Source organism: Lithobates pipiens, unplaced genomic scaffold (assembly GCF_037356315.1).
Source record: "Lithobates pipiens isolate NorthernLeopardFrog02 unplaced genomic scaffold, aLitPip1_a1.2 Scaffold_28, whole genome shotgun sequence".
Classification (NCBI taxonomy): Eukaryota; Metazoa; Chordata; class Amphibia; order Anura; family Ranidae; genus Lithobates; species Lithobates pipiens.
In genome coordinates, this window is record NW_027507789.1 from 62,507,990 (window position 1) to 62,531,990 (window position 24,001).

Below are 24,001 nucleotides of genomic sequence, written 5' to 3' on the forward strand. Positions count from 1 at the left end.
ATGAGGAAGTCGCAATGCTGGATGAATTCCCAGGGGGGGCTACTCTATCTGAGACAAGTCAACAACAGGAGTCTGATGAGGAGTCAGAGGAGGATGGTGCCGGGGCGGATGAGCAGGAGCAAGAAGAGCATGCTTTAAACCTTTCTGGGATCCCTGTTGTGCGAGGATGGGGAGAGGAGAATGAAGAGGACGACATTATCCTGGATGATGAGCAGGAGCCAGGCCACCACACCGCTTCCACTTTAGTGCAAATGGGGGCCTTCATGCTCCAGTGTTTTAATAGGGACCCCCGTATAAAAAGCATGAGGGTCAAGGACCAGTACTGGGTGGCAACGTACTTAGACCCCCGGTACAAACACAAAATGGCGGAAATGTTACCGCCGTCGCAGAGGGCTGTCAGAATGCAGCACTTCCAGGCCTTGCTTCGAGAAATGCTGCATTCTGCTTTTGCGTGCGCTGGCAGAGGAGCAATTCCCACTCCCAGAGAAGGATTTGCGGGTACCAATCCAACAGCGCCTGCAAGAAGAGGCCGGTTTGAAGATGTGTTGGTGACTTCGGATATGAGGTCATTCTTTCAGCCGACCCATCGACAGGTGTCATCCGGATCCAGCATCAGGGAACGCCTAGACCGTCAGGTGTCCGACTACATTGGGTTAACGGCCGATGTGGACGCTCTGAGGAGTGATGAACCCCTAGACTACTGGGTGGGCAGGCTTGACCTCTGGCCAGAGCTTGCCCAATTTGCAATCGAACTGTTGGCTTGCCCCTCATCCAGTGTCCTGTCCGAAAGGACGTTCAGCGCAGCAGGGGGGATTGTGACCGATAAGCGTACTCGCCTAGCTCACCACAGTGTTAACTACCTCACATTTCTAAAAATGAATGAGGCATGGATCTCGGAGGAATTCAACACATGTGATCAGTAGACCATGTATATGTCTATAAACAATTTTTGGAATCAAGCACACAGACCTTCTTAATTCATTTGGCTCACTTCCCTGACCCAAAAAAGCACACCGTACTATATGCCCCTACCCTCCTCTTTGAAGAGGTTGAGCGGTGTCATATTTCTACTGGGGCTGCTTATTATGAGGGGTTCCCACCATCCCTGTGCTGTGCTGACTTCCTCCTGGGTGTTCTTATTATGAGGGGCTCCCACCATCCCTGTGCTGTGCTGACTTCCTCCTGGGGGTTCTTATTATGAGGGGATCACACCATCCCTGTGCTGTGCTGACTTCCTCCTGGGGCTGCTTACGGTGCTGCTGTCAGCGCTGTATGTCACGGAGCTGCTGTCAGCGCTGTATGTCACGGAGCTGCTGTCAGCGCTGTATGTCACGGAGCTGCTGTCAGCGCTGTATGTCACGGAGCTGCTGTCAGCGCTGTATGTCACGGAGCTGCTGTCAGCGCTGTATGTCACGGAGCTGCTGTCAGCGCTGTATGTCACGGAGCTGCTGTCAGCGCTGTATGTCACGGAGCTGCTGTCAGCGCTGTATGTCACGGAGCTGCTGTCAGCGCTGTATGTCACGGAGCTGCTGTCAGCGCTGTATGTCACGGTGCTGCTGTCAGCGCTGTATGTCACGGAGCTGCTGTCAGCGCTGTATGTCACGGAGCTGCTGTCAGTGCTGTATGTCACGGAGCTGCTGTCAGCGCTGTATGTCACGGAGCTGCTGTCAGCGCTGTATGTCACGGAGCTGCTGTCAGCGCTGTATGTCACGGTGCTGCTGTCAGCGCTGTATGTCACGGAGCTGCTGTCAGCGCTGTATGTCACGGAGCTGCTGTCAGCGCTGTATGTCACGGAGCTGCTGTCAGCGCTGTATGTCACGGAGCTGCTGTCAGCGCTGTATGTCACGGAGCTGCTGTCAGCGCTGTATGTCACGGTGCTGATGTCAGTGCTCTGTATTACGGTGCTGCTGTCAGTGCTCTGTATCTCCTGCACCCTCTTGTTTGCCTACCCTGGTCCCTGACCTTCCCTCTCCTCCATTGCCTTCATTAGCTCCATAGTCCTGAATTGTCAGAACAATTTCCCAAATAAAAAAAAAATGCTTGTAGTTATCGATCCCAAATTCACCTCATACATGTATTATGCTATTGTCCAGGTGGTGGGACTACGTGCTACCCCCTAATAATTACCCCGTGGCCGCAAATTCGACCTAAAGGTTTGCGAAATTCGCCTCCCATTGAAGTCAATGGAGCCCGCGGCGAACGGTCGTTTTCGCGAACGTTTGTGTCCGTTCGCGTTTCGCGTTCGCGAAACGTCCCGTCGGAAGTTCGTCCATCACTACCAGTTGCGTGTGTCAACATGATCCTGGTGCAGGACGGAAGTTGAACTCAACTGTCCTAAGGGAGAGACAGACAGACAGGAAACGGTGAGTGGCTTGTAAGAAAAGCCACAGGAGACAAGTGGTCAATTAAGTGCTGCTGAAAACAACGTGTAGCCAGTTTGTGTGCCACTGAGAATGTGCTTGCAAAAGAATGATTGCAAGAAGTTATGCTAAGTCGCAAGCCTTGGCATGATTGCAAAAGTAGTGTTTAAACGTGTCCTTGCGACAATTGCGCGGGAGTTTGTCACTGGAGATGGGTTGGTAGTGACTGAGAAATTCGTGTTACCGCATGTGCTTTGCGAAGACTGCAGGAGTTGTGCTTGAACATGTGTTTGGATGCGTGCTTGCAACGATTGCCAGATGCTATGCCAAGATGCGTGCTTGCAACGATTGCAAGATGTTATGCTAGGATACGTGCTTGCAACGATTGCAAGATGTTATGCTAGGATGCGTGCCTGCAACGATTGCAAGGAGTCACCAGGATGCGTGCTTGCCATGATTGCAAGATGTTATGCTAGGATGCGTGCCTGCAACGATTGCAAGAAGTTATGCCAGGATGCGTGCCTGCAATGATTGCAAGGAGTTATGCCAGGATGCGTGCCTGCAACGATTGCAAGGAGTTATGGTAAGATACAGCCAGGTCGGAAAAGACAGAAGTGCATCCAGTCCTAACCATAAATCAAACAAATAAAATACCACACAACCCGACACACCCAATTCTACACCCACAGCTGATCCAGAGGAAGGCAAAAAACCCCAGCAGAGCATAGCCCAATTTGCTACAACAGGGAAAAAATTCCTTCCTGATCCCTCGAGAGGCAATCGGATTTTCCCTGGATCAACTTTACCTATAAATATAAGTACCCCGTTATAACGTACATTTAGGAAAGTACCGTATATACTCGAGTATAGGCCGACCCGAATATAAGCCGAGGCCCCCAATTTACCCCCAAAAAAACTGGCAAACGTATTGACTCGTGTATAAGCCGAGGGTGAGACATGCCTGTCCATCCCTGTGTGTGTGTCCGTCCCTGTGTGTCCGTCCATCCCTGTGTGTCCGTCCATCCCTGTGTGTGTGTGTGTGTCCATCCATCCATCCATCCCTGTGTGTGTGTGTGTCCATCCATCCATCCATCCCTGTGTGTGTGTGTGTCCATCCATCCATCCATCCCTGTGTGTGTGTGTCTCCATCCATCCATCCATCCCTGTGTGTGTGTGTCTCCATCCATCCATCCATCCATCCCTGTGTGTGTGTGTCTCCATCCATCCATCCATCCCTGTGTGTGTGTGTCTCCATCCATCCATCCATCCCTGTGTGTGTGTGTCTCCATCCATCCATCCCTGTGTGTGTGTGTCCATGTGTGTGTGTCCAGCCTACCTGTGTCCCGAGCCTGTGTCCCGAGCCTCCGTCCCGTGCCTTGCCTCCTTGCCTCCGTCCCGTGCCGTGCCTTGCCTCCGTCCCGTGCCGTGCCTTGCCTCCTTGCCTCCGTCCCGTGTCGTGCCTTGCCTCCGTCCCGTCCCGTGCCGTGCCTTGCCTTGCCTCCGTCCCGTGCCTTGCCAGGATCGCCGCTCTTCGTCGGCGCCCATTCTAAAATTCGAAAGCCGCGCCTCCGCCTCCGCCTCCGCCTGTGATAGGCGGAACACTGAATTTCCCAGCAGCCTGTGTTCCGCCTATCACGGACATCGTCTCATCCTCGTACGAGGATGAGACGATGTCCGTGATAGGCGGAACACAGGCTGCTGGGAAATTCAGTGTTCCGCCTATCACAGGCGGAGGCGGAGGCGGAGGCGCGGCTTTCGAATTGTAGTATGTCCGCCGTCTGTCTGCTCGATACGCTGATCGAGCAGTCAGACGGCGATGACTCGAGTATAAGCCGAGGGGGGCACTTTCAGCCTCAAAAAAGAGGCTGAAAATCTCGGCTTATACTCGAGTATATACGGTATCCAGGCTTTTCCTAAAGCAATCTATTGAGCCAGCCAGAACTGCCTGCTAGCAATGATTGCAATAAGTTTGTGCCTGGACATCTGCTTGCAATGATTGCAAGAGGTCTTATGCTCAAATGTGTGCTTGCAATGATTGCAAGAGGTCTATGCCCGAATGTGTGCTTGCAACGATTGCAAGAAGTCTATGTTTTGGATGCGTGCCTGCAACGATTGCAAGAAGTCTACGCTTGGATGCGTGCTAGCAATGACTGCAAGAAGTCTACACTTGGATGCGTGTTTGCAATGATTGCAAGAAGTCTATGGTTGTATGCGAACTTGCAACGATTGCAAGAAGTTTATGCCTAATGCGTGCTTGCAACGATTTGCAAGAAGTCTATGCTTGGATTCGTGCTTGCAACGATTGCAAGAAGTCAACGCTTGTATGCGTACTTGCAACGACTGTAAGACGTCCATGCTTGAATGCGTGCTTGCAACGATTGCAAGAAGTCTATGTTTGGATGCGTGCTTGCAATGATTGCAAGAAGTCTACACTTGGATGCGTGCTTGCAATGACTGCAAGAAGTCTACGCTTGGATGCGTGTTCGCAACAATTGCAAAAAGTGTACGCTTGTATGCGTACTTGTACCAACTGCAAGATGTCCATGCTTGACTGTGTGCTTGCAACGATTGCAAAAAGTCTATGCTTGGAAGCGTGCTTGCAACGATTGCAAGAAGTCTACGCTTGAATGCGTGTTTGCAATGATTGCAAGAAGTCTACGCTTGTGTGCGTACTTGTAACGACTGCCGTGACTGTGACTGACGATGAACCGGACTCTGGAGCATGCACTGAAATGAGGCTAAAGCACTGGGGCACACCGTAACGAATCGGTGCATGTATGCAACTGGATTCGAAACGGAGCGCGGTACGTGGCGGTGAAATTATTTTTTTGCCATGACAGAGGCACGAATCGATCATGCCGCTGTTGCGACTATCCGTTAATCGTGCATGCTCTGAAGCATGTACTGAAATGTGGCTGAAATACCTGGGGCGCGCTGAGACGAATTAGTGCACGATGCGACTGGATTCGTATCGGAGCGTGATACGTGACAGTGAAAATGATTTCCCATGACAGAGTCATGGATCAGAGAACCGAAACCTGCAACCAATAATGAATCCTGACTCTGGAGCATGTACTGAAATGAGGCCGTAACCAACTGGGGCACATCGAAACGAATCGGTGCATCACGGATGCGACTAGATTCGAATCGGAGCGTGGTAAGTGACAAATGAAATGAGTGACAAAAGTTTGCCATGACAGAGGCCCGAACCGGTCGTGCCGCGATTGCGACTGACAACGAACGGGACTTTGAAGCATGTACTGAAATGAGGCCGAAGAATACCTGGGGCACGCCGAGATGAATTGGTGCATGGTAGATGCGACTGGATTCGTATCGGAAACGTGATACGTGACAGTGAAATGATTTCCCATGACAGAGGCACGAATCGGTGCGCCGCAACCTGCGACTGACAACGAACGGGACTCTGGAGCATGTACTGAAATGAGGCCGAAAAATACCTGGGGCACGCCGAGACGAATTGGTGCATCGTAGATGCGACTGGATTCGTATCGGAACGTGATACGTGACAGTGAAATGATTTCCCATGACAGAGGCACGAATCGGTGCGCCGAAACCTGCGACTGACAACGAACAAGACTCTGGAGCATGTACTGAAATGAGGCCGAAAAATACCTGGGGCACGCCGGGACGAATTGGTGCACGGGGATGCGACCGGATTCGAACTGAACGTACTACGTGACAATGAAATGCTTCCCATGATAGAGCTACGAATCGGAGAGGACGCAACCTGCGACCGTCAACGAACGGGCTCTAGAGCATGTACCGAAATGAGGCCAACGCAACTGGGACACGTCGATCGAACCTGTGCGTTTTGAGAAAAGCGATTGGTTTCGATTCGAACGTAATAGGTGAGGTGAAATGACTCCCATGACAGAGACCCGGGTCGATTTAGCAACGAGCGGGCTCTGGAGCATGTACCGAAATGAGGCCGAGCAACTAGGGGCACACCGGAACGAATCGGCGTATTTAGCGGATGCGACTGGATTCGAATCGGAGCGCAGTGCGTGACAGAAATGAGTGAAATGATGAAATGACCTACGTGAGCCAGCTATGGCAGAGGTACGAGTCGTTGTGCCGTGAGACACGACTGGCAACGATTTTGACTGTGGAACACGGTAACGAGACTACATAACAAGTTACTAAAACAGTGCAGTTTTTCCTACAAGCAATATCTACCGAAATGACGCCCGTGAAATGAAGGGCGCTGCGAAAATAGTGCGTTTTGAGTGATAACAACCCGGGATCATAACGAACTATTCGATATTTCAGGTTTTAACGACACTCAAAAATAGTACAGGAAGGTCAATCGAGACCCTTACCTGCGGCAGTCGAGCCGGCGACGTTGTACAAAAACGAACGGGAAACGAAAACCACGAGATTTCTAGTAGAGAGACGTTTATCCGAATGGCAACGAAACCCGAGCAGTCGGCCTAGTGACGTAGTGCCGCGCACCGGAAACCGACAAAGACCACAGGCGAGCGGGCTGGTTAAATACCCTCCGGGCTCCTCCCATAAATTCAGGCCACCACACTGGCCTTCCTACATGTTTGCTGTGTCCCCCCCATGGCTTCTCGCAAACAGCAAACAAGACTTCTTATGGCTTTCAACAATGGCTTTCTTCTTGCCACTCTTAAAAAAAGGCCAGATTTGTGGAGTGCACGATTAATAGCTGTCCTGTGGACAGATTCTCCCACCTGAGCTGTGGATCTCTGCAGCTCCTCCAGAGTTACCATGGGCCTCTTGGCTGCCTCTCTGATTAATGCTCTCCTTGCCCAACCTGCCCGTTTAGGTAGACCGCCATGTCTTGGTAGGTTTGCAACTGTGCCATACTCTTTCTATTTTCTGATGATGGATTGAACAGTGCTCTGTGATATGTTCAAAGCTTGGGATATTTGTTTATAACCTAACCCTGCTTTAAACTTCTCCACAACTTTATCCCTGACCTGTCTGGTGCATTCCTTGGCCTTCATGATGCTGTTTGTTCACTATGGTTCTCTTTACAGAACAGCTGTATTTATACTGAGATTAAATTACACACAGGTGGACTCTATTTACTAGATTTTAGTTAGGGGTATCAGAATAAAGGGGGCTGAATACAAATGCATGACACACTTTTCAGATATTTATTTGTAAAAAAATTGGAAAACCATTTATCATTTTCTTTCCACTTCACAGTTATGTGCCACTTTATGTTAGTCAATCACATAAAATTCCAATAAAATACATTTACATTTTTGGATGTAACATGACAAAATGTGTAAAATGTCAAGGGGTATGAATACTTTTTCAAGGTACTGTAAGTGAATAATGGGAAAAATATCAGCTGCAAGGAGAGCACAGTCAATACTCCTGACTAGTCTGGTGCCCTTGCTTATTCAGGCACATCTTCCAGAGCAAACGCCTGTGCTGCAGCGTGCATCTATTAATATACTAATCTGCATCTACTGTAGCATCTATTGATAGCAGATAGTGGATTTTAAAGCCCATTCATAAAATATACGCCAGATACTAGCCTACAGTGTCTAAGACAGATCTTTTTACTCTAAGTGATATTAAACTCTCAGTTTTTAAGCATTTTCAGCAGCTGATTTAACCACTTACCTACTGGCCACTTTTATCTCCTTCCTGCCCAGGCCAATTTTCAGCTTTCAGTGCTGTTGTACGTTAAATGAGAATTGCGTGGTCATGCAGCACTGTACCCATATGACATTTTTATCATTTTTTTTCACACAAATAGAGCTTTGGTGGTATTTAATTACCACTAGTTTTTTTTTTGCTAACCAAACGAAAAAAGACTGAACATTTTGAAAATAAGATTTTTTTTTTTTTTTAAGTTCCTTTTGTAAAATGTTGTAAATAAGTAATTTTTCTCCTTCACTGAGGTGCGCTGGCAAGGCTGCACTGATGGGCGATGATAGGCTGTGCTCATGAGCACCAAGGAGGCTGCACTGATGGGCACTGATGAGGCGGCACTGATGGGCACTAATAGGGTGCACTGATAGGCAGCACTAATAGGCAGCAGAGATAGGCTGCACTCATGGGCACTGATTGGCACTGTTGGGACTGCTTTGATAATCAGGACAGTGATGATTAGTGCCTTGATTATTAGTGTAGATGTCCCCTATCACACTTGCCAGTTATAGGCTCTCCTCTCTTCATGCTGTGACAGCACGTGAGGAAAAGAATGCCAATAACCAGCAAGTGTGTTTACACTGTGATTAGCTTTGATTGGACACATCCGATTACAGAGCGCTCTGCAGTGGGGGCGTGGTTATGGGATGACATCAAATTACACCTTCCCAGAACTAGACAACCATGCTGTAGCCGTCATTCGGCTATAGCGTGGTCAAGAAGTGTTTAATCACTTACTGAGTAGGCAGTTTCTTTTTCTATTAAACCTCATGTATGTTCCAGTTTAAGCTAGTGCCATTAGTGACATACCAAGTTTGCTGCTTCAGGGTGGCTCTTTTCTACCTAGCATCCTATGGAGCCACCCTTACATGCAGAGACTACTTGTATCTCCTTACACTGTGTGCATTTATAGAAACACACAGCCCCATAGCCTAGAATGGCAAGGCACTCACCTGCGCCTTCTTTCTCCAAGCTAACAGACTGACTGGAGACTAAACTGTCTACTATTAGTCTCTTTCCTGTGAGGGCTGAAAGTTCAGGAAAGCACCACTGAGAATGCAGGAGCCAGCAGTATTGAAAGTTGTAAACTGGAAGCACTGGGGTAAAAAAATCAACAAATTGTTTAGCTTCTGTTTTTTTTTTTGGGGGGGGGGGGTCAATGTGTTAAACTAGAAAATGAGAGAGTTTAATATTTAAGAAAGTAAAGAGAATGCTGTAATTGGAAGAGAGGCCAGTCACATCACTTTGCCTGATCACTAGATTGGGCTGTCTTACCAGCTTTTTTTCATTCATTTGAATGGTGCTTCACTTGAATCAGAATCCCAAACCAAGCAATGCATAATGCAAATTTTTAAAGTGCACCACAGTGCTTTGTAAATGGGCCCTTTGTGTCATTGACGAAGCACAGAACCTTCTAAATCAGAAGGCATGTACATGTCTCACTTCCATCACAAACCCCAAAAACAAGAGGTTTATTTCTCATTTTAAGATAGTGGGCAGAGCCATGCAAATCATATCTTTATGCCTCTTGACCAACTATATATGCAGAAACAGTAGAAAGTCCAATAGAGCCTCCTTAAACAGGACCCTTCATGCCACAAATCCCCAAAACAAGGGGCTTGTCCATAATTATAGAATAGTAGGCGGAACCATGCAAATCATTTCCTGTACTCTTCTGTATTTTGAACTGGTTTAATAAATGGTTTTTATTTTTATTTTGGGCCACTTTACCATAACCTGTCTGGTTATACATTCTTGCTTTATTGATGGCCAAATGCTCTGTGAACACAAATTATGGAACAGAAAAAAACACATATAGTTTTTTAATGTAATAAATATGTAGTGTGCATGTAGTTCCCATTGAAACTGAATATATGCTACCTGGAATTAACTAGATGGAAAGAATGGGCAGGATGTAGTCATTGTGGTAACACCAAGCATTGATTGTGTCACTTGGGGTCTAATTATAAAACTCTAAATTGCAGGAACATTTGGGTGCCTAAATTTACTTGTATTTACATGATTGCCAACATTCCTGGAAAAATACTGTTCTGCAATATTAAAAAATGGCAGTGCATGTCATGCTATGTCATTATATATAAAGCAATTCTTACCTCTTAGCTTTAACACCTTTGTACAGCAAATCATTTACCCTGCAACACCCTCTAGTATAGTGTGCCTGTTCTACCCTTCCAGTACATTATGCCGATTGACAGCACAGCATACACTGTCAAGAAGACATTGTAAGTTTCTACACATATCCCCAAAGCAGGCATGGCAGAATAGGGATTCATGGACTGCACAAAATCCTTTTTATTTCTCTTTTTTGGCCTTAACGATGAGTGGAGCTGAAGTCATCAGTGTAAATGTTTTATATGCTAAGACTGAACATAGTAATTACACTATATAATTACACTATATTGCCAAAGGTTTGGGGACATGCAACCATCACACCTACCCTACATGGCCAAAAATACTGTATATAGGCCCCCCTACAAATTATTGAGCTCAGCAGTTTCCAGTGAAGGGAACTATTAATTTTACAACGTACAAAGACATTTTGTAAAATTTTCTGTTTTCAACTATGGGGTAGCAGTTTTGAGAAGGCCAGGTGCAGAAAGCCATTGTTTGATGAGTTTCATATGGAAGAACCTGAGTGGCTTGCACAAACCCCTGATCTCAACCCAACCAAACTAGTTTTGGGATAAATTAGAATGCCAATGTAGCACCCTGATGTTTAGGCAGGGTTGCTAGTAAATTTACCTGCCAGGTATAGTTGTCTTGGCCAATTGATAGGAGATCATTGATTCCACCCTAAATGAGATTGATTCCCCCCTAATTCTGGAATTGCTGCACTTCTCTCTTTTGTCATTAGATGGCCGAGTATCTGGCGGTATTAGATAAGACAAGGGCATTGCAAGTTCAGATTAGGAATAGATATGGTATCTCGTCCAATGGGCAGGGATCTTCTTGGGTCCCTTGACCTGTTGGGAGAGCCTATTTATTTGGGTGAGGTCAGGTGATCTGGGTTTTGGTGCCACCTGGACGACTGTCTGGGTGATTGTGGGTTGTGCTGCCCTGGCTGTTAGGCCAGAGCCTGAGGCCTATCCTAGGGACATCTGACTGCTAGGCTGTCTGAGGGCCTACCCAGAAGCAAGAGAGCAGCAGCTTGCAGTCCATCCAGAAGTGACGGTTCTGCTGGCCGGAGAACCTGTCATGGTCGGAGGTAGAGGGGAAGCTGTCGCCACTAAGGGACCATCCACCTTATTACCAGGGACCACTGTGAGTAGCTGAAGCAAGTATCAGAGCAGCATTCTCACCAACTGGGGACAGTAAAGAATTGGCAAACTTTGGCAGGTGTCAAGTCAGGGACCCAGCCAGCGGAGGTGATGCTTGCAGAGCAGCCTTGGGTGCTAAGCCAGGGAACGAGCAGGCCAGTGGGTTGACGCTTGAGGAGTATCTTGGATGCCAAGCTAGGGACCCAGCACGGAAGAGGGGGTGCCGCTTGAGGAAGATACTGAGAGAGAAGGTTGGAAGAGCTCAGGAGATCCAGTGGCAGGGAATCAGCAAGTCTAGTGAGAGAGACTGGGAGCTCAGTTGAGTAAAGATCTACAATAGGAAATTGTAGAGGAAGTGAAAGAGTTTATTGTAATCTTTTATAGGAACTGTTCAAGATTGTTGCCATAGGAGACAGCGTGTCTACACATGCAGATGTGGTGTCCAGCTGGGTGCCTTTCCCTGCATTGCTGTCTACTTATAGAAATCTCAGAGTCTGCCAAATTAACATTGCAACTACTAAAGGGCACCCCGACTCTAAACCCTCTCTCCCACAGTTCTGTTAAGATAAAATAAATCGCTTTGCATTCAAGAAGTGTCTGGCGCCCATGAATCTACCTTGCATTACACCCACCATGCCTCGTAACCCACTCTACATAGAAGGATGTCAGCTAACCTAACTCTGGAAGTTCTCATTAGACCAAAGGGGACCCGGGACTTGGCTACACCAATTTTGTTTCAGGTATTCTCGTCCAATATAAGTACCTAGCCTCACAAATGCTCTTTTGACTGAAAGGGCACAGATTCCCACAGAAACACTTCTAAATCTTTGTAAGGCCTTTTTAGAATAGTAAAGGTTGTTATAGGCATAAAGGGAAAGGGGGCAACTCCAAATCAATGCCTATGGTTATAGAATGGGTGCACTAACAAATTCATATAGGTGTAATGATCAGATGTCCACAAACATTTGGTCATGTAGGGCACCAGGAAGCTTTATTTTCATTCCAAAACTCACTGGTTGGTCCAGACTCTTTCAGTTCTTCTGGTGTGACTCTAGTTGCCGCTATAGAAGGGACTGATTGGTGAAATAGCATGTGAGTACTAAGGCACTTGGGCCGTAGCACTTTGAGAGCTGCTTAGTTTCAATGTCATGGGCTGCTTATTCAACTGTGTGTCTTCAATGGGCAAGCCCTGACCTTTCAGAGTAGGTAATTATGAGGAAAAAAGATGGCATTGACAGCATGAAAATGGAAAACAAAGGAGCAAAGTTCAGAGTGAGGCTTGCAGCTCTCAATTTAGCTACATTGTGGATATGTGTAGATTATGGTTATTTAGATTTTTTTTTCAATATGTTTTAGCTCTGCATTAGGGATTTAAACTGAATGAAATCCCACCCATTCTCCAGTTGATAAAGGCTACATTTCCCTATATAATTTAGTGTATGGTGTCAGTACTAGACATAAAGCCAGACCAATAAAAATAATTCCACTCATTTTGACTTACTGTTTGGCATGCCTGTTTTAGAGGAAAATGATTGCAAAAGGTTTTTCTTTTTTGGAACATTTGAAGTTAAACAACATAGCATGTTTAGATGCAAATATCAAAAAATGAGAAATAAAAAAACGATGTTCAATATCTCTCCCTCCGCGCTCACAAAAAAGATGTTAGTAAAACAATAATAAGCAGCTACTATAATAAAACAAGGTACATCAAATATATGTCAAAGAAAAATTCCTAAAACATTAGCAGCCCTAGTGCAAAAATAGCAAGCATTTAAAATAGCAATAGATTTGTTTAAGAGTCCACTTAAAAAAGGTACGAAATGGTGATCCACTCAGTGAAAGTGCATTAAGAAAAAAAAGGTGAGTGTAACATAGACCATCGTGGAAGAAAGCATTAACAACTATCCCAATATGGTACGATCTCCTTCACCACACCACTTGTGTCACAACCCTGTAGGTAATCCACTTACCAGATCATACAGGTTTGCATGTTTATCAATGAAACAGATAATCACTGTTCACTGGACACTTTCCATCTGTATTTTGCTCATCACAAGCAATAGATAAAATAATTCCACATAGCGTAGCATGCCACAGCTTCTGCTTCGATCTCCCTGTCAATCACAGCTAGCTGATGGGTAGATCAGGTCTAGGTCTAGCTGACGGGTAGATCAGCTATTCTGCTCACAGGACATGCAGGGAGAGAGGTGAGCTGAGGGAGGAACATCAGTTTGAGGTGGTAAGCTGAGCACAATACCTGGCAAAGTTTAATGCCAGGAGGGAAGTTTATGTTGAAATATGTGAAGGGTTGGAATAGCAGCGAGTGTGTGTTGGAGCCCTGCAGAGTTTGCAGCCCCCCAAGCTAACATACATCTCCTAAGCAGGAACACATCACTATCTCCCCAAGCATTCTGTCCAGATAATGTGCAGCTCATTTATGACCTTTCCGTTTAACCCTGTGTTATCCAAACTCTGTTCAATGAAAAGTGTAAACTCACCACATAAACACTCTATATACAAAATAAAATTCCCCAATAAAGATCAGAACATGATGTTCACATTTGCATGGAAGCACAATTGAATGAATGCTGATTATTCAGAGAATTACCGTATTTATGTTTATTGAGGATTATTTTTTTATGCACCAACAGTTAAGCTTCATACACACAATACGAAAATTGGATGAAAAATACCACTTTTGAAGTGTTCGTGCATATGAGCGTATAATTATTTTTTTTTTGGTGGGGGAGTGGATGTTGAGTGGGAGTTCCCACACTTTTTTCCCCAGGACTTGACCCCTGGTGAAAGGTCTTGTATCCACCCCTTCCTGTAGTTCTCCGAAGGCAACCTGTAGTGGGTGGGGACTGCTGGATCTTGTTCACAGCTTTGCCCTCTGCAAAGCCTATGTGCTACAGAGTTATGATGCCACTATTTCTATAATATTGTACTGCCCTAAGTATTCCATTAGTGTTTTTTTCATAATAGATAAGCATAATTTTGTTGATGTTTTTTCTTAAATACCCTGTGAGAGGCAGTTTTTGTTTGGGTATTCAGACAACTGCAGGTCCTGCTGTTTTCTGAATACAATAGCTGGCAAGGGAGATTCCTGCATCCTTTGCTGTTTTGGCCTGGAAGTAGAAATGTATTAGACTTCTCTTGATCAGCTCGCAGGCTGCACAAGAGAAATCTATGTGTTTGTCAGCCTAAAGCCCCATACACACTATCAGATTTTCTGTTGATTTTTGTCTTCAGATTTACCAAAACCATGTAGTGCAAGGGCCTGCCTGATTGCACACAAATTGAAACTCCTAAGGTTTGACATCATATTATATGGTTTTGGTAAATCTGAAGGAAAAAATCTGCAGAAAATCTGATAGTCTGTATGGGGTGTCACTTAATTGTATCTGAGCACCACAAACTGAAAAACGGTATTTAAAGTGGTTTGGTACCTAAAAATGAAAGTTCATGTTATTAAAATCAACAGTTAGCATACTTACCTAAACGAACCCTGAAAAAAAAAAATATTATTTACTTACCTTTTATTTCTGATGTTTCAGCTGACTTCCGGGTTCTCCTCCCGTGGGAGTAGGGGTGGCTATCGTCCTCGCAATGGTCCCTGGGAAATTTCCCAAGAATCCATGGGGGACATTGAAATTGCGAAATCTCGCGAGATTTCGTTCGGACGCCGGTCACGTGACGAGGGCGTGTACGAATTTGCCATTTTTAAAGTGGGCAGGCAGCTGTATCTGCCATTACACACGAGGTAGCAAGCAAACAAGTGATTGCTTCTGTGGGTTCGTTTTCATTCATTCTTTGTTCTCTGTGCTGTGTGGTTTTCGTTGCCTTGACAACGGGGCGGGAACTTCCTGGAGTTTTTCTTTCCTTGTCACTGCTCTCACTGAGCATGTGCAAGATGGAGCGGAGCATGCTGGGAGCCAGACGTCATCATATACCAGGAAGTAAATGCCTGTGGGCTTCAGACGCCCACAGTTAAAATGGAAAATGCCAGAGTAGGTTTTTATAAGTCATCCTGAAGAAAAGATTCGTCGCGCCGGGGGTCAAATAAACGCCGGACGTGGATGCCAATCGAAGCTAGCACTCACCCACCAGTGAGACAGGTAAGAAAAAAATAAAAAAAGAGCGGAATCCCACTTTAATTATTTTTTATATTTAATGCAAACTCACCCATTCAACCATGCCTTCATTCTTTTATTTTTGTGAGAAATCACTTTGAAAAACACCCCCTAAAATTTTTTAGCTGCCCCATCTTGAATAAGGGCAAATGATTCATGTAGCATTTACTTCCTGGAATCCATCTCCCATTAGCTCAAACATGCGGGAAGGTGGGTGTGTTTAGCAGAGAAAGCTCCTCCTCTAGATGAAGGGAGAAAGAAAAACATGAAGACTTGGGGGATGTATGACATTTTCTTGGCCTAGGCCAGAAACCAGGAAGCAACTCAACAAATATAAATATAATACACCCTCCTATCTATTTTCTACAGCTAGCACAATAGCGATAAAAAATAGTTATTGTTGATTGGGAGAGTTTAGTTCTGCTTTAATAGAGGCTATCCCCTAACTTTGGAGAGATCTTGTCCTACTTTCTGCTGTGTCATTGGCAAGGAAGTGAAGGGAGATCTCCAAGACAACATTTAGAAATGTTTCTTTTACAAAGATTTACACATATTTCTCCCAAGATTCACGTGTTTTGCTAAATGGATTAAATTGAAAAATATATAAATCCTAGGTGAAAACATTGATCCCCATGATGTTTAATATCATATATATAATTTTTCATTCATAATTTTTGATGTTCACAAACATTTGAAGCTCCCTTACAGTGCATCACACACAAAAAATAAAAAAATAAAAAAAAAGCTGGCAAGGCTCCAGTGCTACTCCTGCCTGTTAAAATACAATAAAATCAGAATGCCTGTTTTACATCACAGTAGAATATCTTTATAGATCTGTAAAGCTGGCCACAAACAAAAAATCATTGTATTGTCTAGGTGGAATGTTAGAAAAATAAAAATATCTTACAATGGAAATGAAGGGGTTTTGTATGTGCATAGCCACCTTTTAAAATATACAAAAGTCTCAAAGAATCCTATTTAGTTATTTAGTTACTGTTTCTTACCAGCTCACCTGAGTTTTATTAAAGACACATTAAACAGGAAGTATCATTACATTTTATTTACTATTCTGTCCCTTATGGTATGGAACCAAGTACATGTACAATCAGTACTTGGTGGGGACACCCAGCCCAACCTCATAGTGTAGCCCACCCCTCTATGGCAAGGTGGAGACGTCTGCTTCATAACGGTTTCTTGAGGAATAGAGAGGGAGAGGAGCCCGGTCAATTTCCCATCCTTCTGCATTCCTCTTGCTGCTGCTTGTTTTGGAAAGTGCTTTGAGTTGGGACAAGCGGCCATTGGGGAAGCAGCCATCTCCTCTCTAGCTATGTTGGACCAGCCAGGGGAAAAAGGAGAGGCCCATACTGACATTATAACTACACGTTGGAAGCACCTAGCACCACGGGACAAAGAAATACATGTGCTTTGCATCATAGGGGATAGAATAGTGAAATAATGTTTTATTGATACTTCTGCCTTATCGGCTATTCTCATCCAGGGTCCCTCCAGGTTGATAGGGGTTCTTTGAGCTGTGTATGATTGACCCCCATCAGCCTGACACCAATGATCGTTCTAGGTGTCTTTAAGGGTGGCATTCTGACCACCAATGTAAGGGAGGGGAATTCTTCCTCCTGACCACCAATGCAAGGGAGGGGAATTCTCCTTACTGATCTCAAATGTAAGGGGCATTTTTCTCACTGATACTGTCAGGGCTGGGTTCAGCCCTTCCTTCTCTGAACTGTCCGCTTAGCTGTTGGCTAAATGCCAGCTCCTATCTCTCCACAGTGACTCACCTATTGATGATATCCTGCTCATCAGTCCTGCCTACTTAAGCAGTCCAGTCCAGATGGTCTCTGCCTTCGCCTTGGTCACATCTCTAGAGACGCTCTCCTGTGTTCCTGTTAAAGACTTGCATGGTTGACATTCCTTCTGGCTTCAGATCCTGCTTGCTGTTCTACTACACTCATCTCTGGCTCCCTGACGTTTTGGCTTGTCTGACTATCCCTTCCGGTTCCTGTACTCTGGCTATGTTTTGACTATGTTTACTCTGTTTACCTTTTTTTATTATTATTAAACAAGTGAGATTTAACTGTACTTCTGTCTCAGTCTGATTCATGGTTTCTGACAGATACCCAACTAATTTGTTTTAGAAAGGGTTCCCCGAGACATGGCCTGACCTTATTTTAGGGATTCTTCTAGAGTAAAAAGGTTTCGAAAGGTTGCTGTATATACTGTTTTCAAATTTTTTTTGATATAGAAGTGCATTTTGCAATTGCCTGTTAGTTGGCTGACACATTAAAAACAATACACTCCTTTTGTAGCTGATATTTTAGCTCAACAGTTGTAAATCAGAGAGGTTGGTGGGTTTATGCAATTGCTAATCTGCCCTGTATCTATGTTTCATACAATAAAACATAACAATAAAACATAAGTTGTATTTTATATAAATTGTATCAAACATGATTTTAAAGCTGAACTTGCAGTTGACTTGCAGTCAATGGTACAGTCTGTACAGCAGAGGGAGAATCTTAACAAGGAACCAATTTGATGTGCTACATTACAAGGAGCCTTGCTAATAGGAGGGCAGAGCAGAGTGACAGAGAGATGAGCTCAGGCTGGGGGTAAGGAGTTCACCTGTAAGTAAAAATGCACTTGCACCAGAGAAAGATCAGGTCTATTTCCCTGCTAGACAGGGCAGTGCTGTGGGGCAGAGCTGTGTAAATCTCAAGACTAGATGGATGTGAATACAAATCCTTTGGCAGGCAAAACAGTTCTGTGTATTTAGTTGTTTACTCGGAGTTCAGCTTTAAACCCCAACTGAATATTTTGTTTAAAAAAAACAAAAAAGATTCTAGGTAACGCAAAACAACAGGTGAGTAAAGTCTTCCAGTTCATTTACTTTGGGAAAAAAGCCAAAGTCTGGGTAGAAAAACCTGCTCCCTGCCAGTATGCTGTAGAGAAGAACCCTTGCTCACTGTATGTAAGCAGTGATCTGTCTTCAGAGGTCTGACATGCCCCCTGAAAAGTCAGCAGGGTTATACTCGACAATCAGCAAAACGCATTCAGCTCAGTGTACATTCAATAGAAAACTGCAAGCCGGCAAGTACATGTGTGTTATTGCAGAAGAGACACAGCATGACGAAGTCACGATCCCCATCCAAACTAATAAGGGAATGCTTTGTATTCATAGGAAAAAATACAAGGCTTTCTTTAAGGCTTGATTCACACTGGAACCGGCTACGGATCGCACAGGAATGATGTGCGTCCCCATTCTCCGGTTCAGGGATGAATCGGGGCTGAATCTTTGCCTGAATTCGACCCTGAAACAGAGCCAAAGACGCACAGTGCAGTGCACTCTGCAGCCGCCCCGGAGATATGTGAACCGGCTCTATAGAAAGTCGGTCGCATTCTTCTGCTATGCAAATTGGATGCGGAGAAACCTGCATCCAATTCGCATAGATGTGAACCCAACCTGAATGGCAGCCAAGCGACCACCTGGTTACTATGCAGAACGGCAATTGATCTTGTGGATCCAGTAGACTGCCGCTATCACTTTAGTAGCCTTGACTACAGTGATTTGCAGCTTCCACAGGGAGTGGTGAGGTATGAGATATAATTATTTACATTGCTCCAAGCTGGAATAATACTACTATGGTATAAAAATCATACCTAAACTTTAGCTTTGTATTAGGGGTCGTAGTAGAATAAAGGCATCATTCCCTTCTGTGAGTGTCAAATGCTAAGAAGACTGGAATGGAAGGGAGGTAGGAGGCACAGACTGCAGGTAGGGGAGTATACTACCACCTGTATTGCAGAGCAGTGACATTTGCATTTGTTTAGGAACCTAAAGCAGCTCATAGATGATTTGGTTTTCTGTCCTTCCACCATGGAGAAGAGAAAGAAAATCACTTGATTACCCCATCAACATAGTCATGGTAATGGGGAAATGCCTCCCGCAGCACTATTGGGTCTTGTCGGCAGGGGGGAGGGGTGCGAAGGGAGGGTCACAGGGAGCCTTCCCAGCTGGTTGAACACAATAATTAGTGCTAGAGGCTATAGCCACCAGCAGTAAATCGCATGTAAAACAATCCGACAAACTGATTGTACCCAAATCCATCGATAAGTCAACTTGGGTACAATCAGCCTGTCCATAGATGGATCTAATTTTGATCCATGTATGGCTGGCCTAACAGAGTCTCATTAAGCTAAATACTGCAGTAACAGCTTGGCAATATGTGTTTACTGAAAACATAATATACTTCCCCATCTTGCATAGTGATTCTTTTATAAGAATGTACTTGGTTATAACAAAAAAAAAAACTTGTGTTCCCTTGTGTTTCTGCAGGTCTTGTCATTAGCTGTTTGCACCCCATGTTGAGTATGAGTAGTGAAGTGGTAAGTGTGGAGTATGCCTAATAACTGAGGGTTGCTTGGAGATCATATTTTGTTAAAGTCATTGTATACCCTAATTTGTCATTTTTACCTACAGGCAAGCCTATAATAAGGTTTACCTGTAGGTAAGATTAATATCTCCTAAACCTGTACGGTTAAGGAGATATTCCCTTTGCATGTAGCCGCTGATGCCAGAGGCGCATGCGCTCTGAATGCCTGGCTGAAGACTACCGCACGCACCGAGGGCAAGCTTTCAGCTCGGTGTGGACTGGGCTGCAATACGGGGGCTTCGATCTAAGGTAAGTATTTCATAATCAGCTAGTATGAGCATACTAGCTGATTATGCCTTTGCCTTGCAGGTTTTTCTTTTTATAGATGTGCGGGTATACAACCACTTTAAGGCCATGTTCACATTTTGGATTGGATTTCTCCGCATCCAATTCGCATTGCATGCGAGTCTGCCCAGCTCGCAATGGAGCCAGTTCACACAGGTCCAGGACAGCCTCTGCCCACATTCCAAAATGTTCCTGTTCAGTTGCAAATTTAGACAAAAGTTCAGACCTGAATCGGACAGGGACACACCGGACCCCGTGCTGGGAACCGTGGCTGCACATATGTGAATCCGGCCTAAAACATGTTCTGAAATAGCAACCTTCACTTGGCTACAGCTATTAGATGAAGAAAACAAGTGACCTCTCTAACATCCTAAAAAGGACCTTAATTTATGGTATAATGTGTAACATGCTCCAGGCCTGCCCCTCTGCACCCCCCCCCCCCCTTTCCCCCATAACAGCAGGTGGGGGATCTCCTCCCCGCACCTGCTGCCACTTTTTCACCCACACAGTTACATCATTCTTTCACAGCAATATATGAATGAATGATCTACAATTTCACTGCTGCAGACAGCTTGTAGTTCAAGGGCGCTGATGAGTGCTCTCGTAGTTCATTGGCACTTCCTCCAGCTTAGCAATGGTCTGCCCATATGAAGATACAGGCAAGCAAGCTGGTGACGGTGTCTGCAGGAGTCTAACTTTGCACTCACAATCTACTGAACGAGTGGTGCAATAATCTGCAGGCACATGAAAATGAAAAAAATGCAATTCCTGCAAAAATATGCACATTTATTATTTTTTTCTTAACCACTAGCTTCCCAAACCAATTCTGACAATTCTATCGCACATGTAAAAATCTGCATTTTTTTTGTTAGAAAATGACTTAGAACCCCCGAACATTATACATTTTTTAAGCAGAGGCCCTTGAGAATAAAATGATAGGTGTTGCAATTTTTTATGTCACGCAAAATAGGTACCAAACATGTCATGCTTTATAATTGCAAAGTATCAATAGGCAACGTTTAAAAGCCTTTACAGGTTACCAGTTTAGAGTTACACAGGAGGTCTGGCCCTAGAATTATTGTTTTCACTCTGACATTCACGGTGATACCTCAGATATGTGGTGCGATCACTGTTTCCATATGCATGCAGGATCAACGTGTGCGCTTGCCTTTGCGCATGAGCATTGGGGGACGGGGCGCTGTTAAAATATATATATATATTGTTATTTATTTTATTTAATCGCATCCCTTGTGATAGCATGGGAAGTGGCAGTTCTTCTTTATGGAGAGGTCTGGGGTCTATTAGATTCCAGATCTCTCCTCTGGCCTTCAAAGCAGCTGAGCCTGTCAAGTACCTAGTTGGTGAGCCTGATATGCAGAGGAAGGCCTCTCGTACAGCTCCGGGTCAAGGGCCACTGATGGTGAGACAGCAGTCACTGGAGCCACAGGATTGGCTGGTAGCAGACAGATGAGACAGCAGACATGCTGGCAGGCTTGGCAGATGATAGACTGTGGATGAACGAACAGGAAGCAGGTGAGCCGGTTCGGTAACGGGCAGGCAGATCTGCCATAAAAGGCAGGCGGCAGCGTAGTCGGGTCACTGGCAGGGTTGGCAACAGATGCAGGATTAACAGGAGCAGCAGGCAGAAATGGAGTCTGAGATAAGCCAGGGGTTGGAGCAGGTAGCAGGCAAGAAAGTCGGGAGCAAGCCGTCTACATCAAAAGTCAGACATAGGAATCAAGAACATACACAAACGCTGTAGACCGAGCAGCAATTAGTCAGCACTGAAGCTCTGTTTATAAAAAAGCCATTTGGCGCCAGTATTGGTGACAGGTGCACATACGTTCGCACATGGGCGTTGGCATATGTGCCCATAACTGTTCAGCTCTTTCTTTCTTTGTGCCTGCGCACAAGTGCATGTCTGGAAACGGCAGCTGTACTATGCAGACGTCTTTCCTGATAGCAGCAGATCAAACTAAGGCCGGTTTGATCTTCTACTTCACAAGGTGGTCACTGTTTGTAAACAAACAAACAAACCGGAAATGACTTAATCGTTGTTGCTTCTGGTTTCTGGCATCACACAGTGGCAGGAACAATATCAGTTCCTCTCACTGTGTCTGGGGAAACCAATGCCATCGGTCATATCCTTACCGGGCTCCCCCCGATCAGATGGGAGGGCCTGGTAAAGGCAGTAGGGGAGTGGGACCCCTTTCCGCCACCTGTAAAAGTAATCCAGAGGCTGCATAGCAGCTTGGATTACTTTTACTACATAGATTTGTCTGCTTGAAAAAATGATACCGGGATCATAGTTGTAGCCTCAACCATGATCCCACTATAAGGGCTTCAATACCAGGCCGTATACATACATACGGTGGTGTTGAAGTGGTTAAAGGTGAACTTATCCTTTAAGTCCAGTAATTTACAGGAATAAAAACGTATCTAAAAACAAAAAACAAAAAATGTAATACATTGTAGCTTACCCATCCTTAGATGTTGTGGCTACATTAGTTTTATTTTTTCAAGCTTACTTTCTTTTATTTTCACTTGGTGTTACTGCCGTAACATAACCAGTCCTAAGATGATAACACTCACTCACCCTTCTGTATCAAGACAACATAAACAAGATAGATTCTGCAAATCAATCTTATGATTTACAAACGTTAGCCTCCATGACGTACAACCATGCAGCTGACACTGCTGGCTCAGCAACGTAGCTTCCTTTGACACTTCTCCACCTGTAGCCTTCTCACTAATGGGCTCAGGCGTATTTGGATCGTACCCGCCAGGAAGCCGTCACTGCACACTGCAGACACACACAAGGCAGTGAGGCATTTCCCGGCCCCCAGCTTTGCATACACCTGCTGCCTATGATTGACAGTGTGCAGTGACGGCTTCCTGGCGGGTACGATGCGAACACGCCCGAGTCCATCATTACTCACTAATTACTAAATCAGCATCAGGGGCTTTAACATCATACTGACACCATTCAATTGGTTAGAAATTTCTAACTTGTCTTTTTCAGCTTAATTATCAGCAGTAACCACTTGAATACTGTATATGTAAGGCAAATGGTCACTCCATCCAGCACCAGATCTTCCCTGGAATTACATTTTTTTATAAAAAAAAAAAAATACTATTGCCACTTCACAAGGGGCAGATATTTTACATAAATATGAATGCACATTTCAATATACACCTGCTCTGACATGTGAATGTGGATAAGTGAATGGAAGGGTGGCATTTCAGGCCTTTAAAACTTGAGTATTAACAAGTCCATTAATTATTGACAAGTAACTTTGTTATAGGCTTGTAAAATTGTGCCCTAGAAGCAATAAACACAGTTCAGTGTGTAACCTTACATTCCTTCTACAGTGCAATTACCTGGACTGTTACCTAAACACCCATTGAGGACTAATTTCTGACATTCGTGAATCCCAGCCTGATGCAGGAGGAGCGCAGAGGGGATCGGTGATCAGATCTCAGTATGACGCTGGAAAATCCTTGTGGCAAACAGGCACATGAGAGGCGCCAAGGACAAAGGTCCCTCACCCAGGTGACAAGTAGCAGATGGCTTTGTCTGCACAGAGATTAAAGGATTTTGCATGCATTAAAACTACTTGTGTGGATTTCTTGATTAATCACGTGAGGAGACCTGCTCATGTGAATAACCTATCAGTGGTTTGTACACAGCATTATAACAAATGGAAAACAATACCAGCAAGTGTCCATACAGAAATAAACAGATACATTACCATGACGTTACCACAACAACAATCCAACACTTATGCTGGCCATACATTATATCATTTTCTTATTCAATATCCTTTAGATTAACTATTAAGCGCAGTGTT

The 24,001-nt window shown here is 44.8% G+C and overlaps 1 long non-coding RNA gene across 1 annotated transcript in view; it reads left to right on the forward strand.

Moving 5' to 3' along the window:
* LOC143935431 (uncharacterized) overlaps positions 1-23,763 on the forward strand; it is a 47,577-nt gene extending 23,814 nt beyond the window's left edge. Inside the window, exons 2-3 of the long non-coding RNA XR_013263521.1 lie at positions 19,769-19,818; positions 23,523-23,763. This is a non-coding gene — a long non-coding RNA (uncharacterized LOC143935431). The remainder of the gene's footprint in view (positions 1-19,768; positions 19,819-23,522) is intronic.
* Positions 23,764-24,001: the final 238 nt, after the last annotated feature.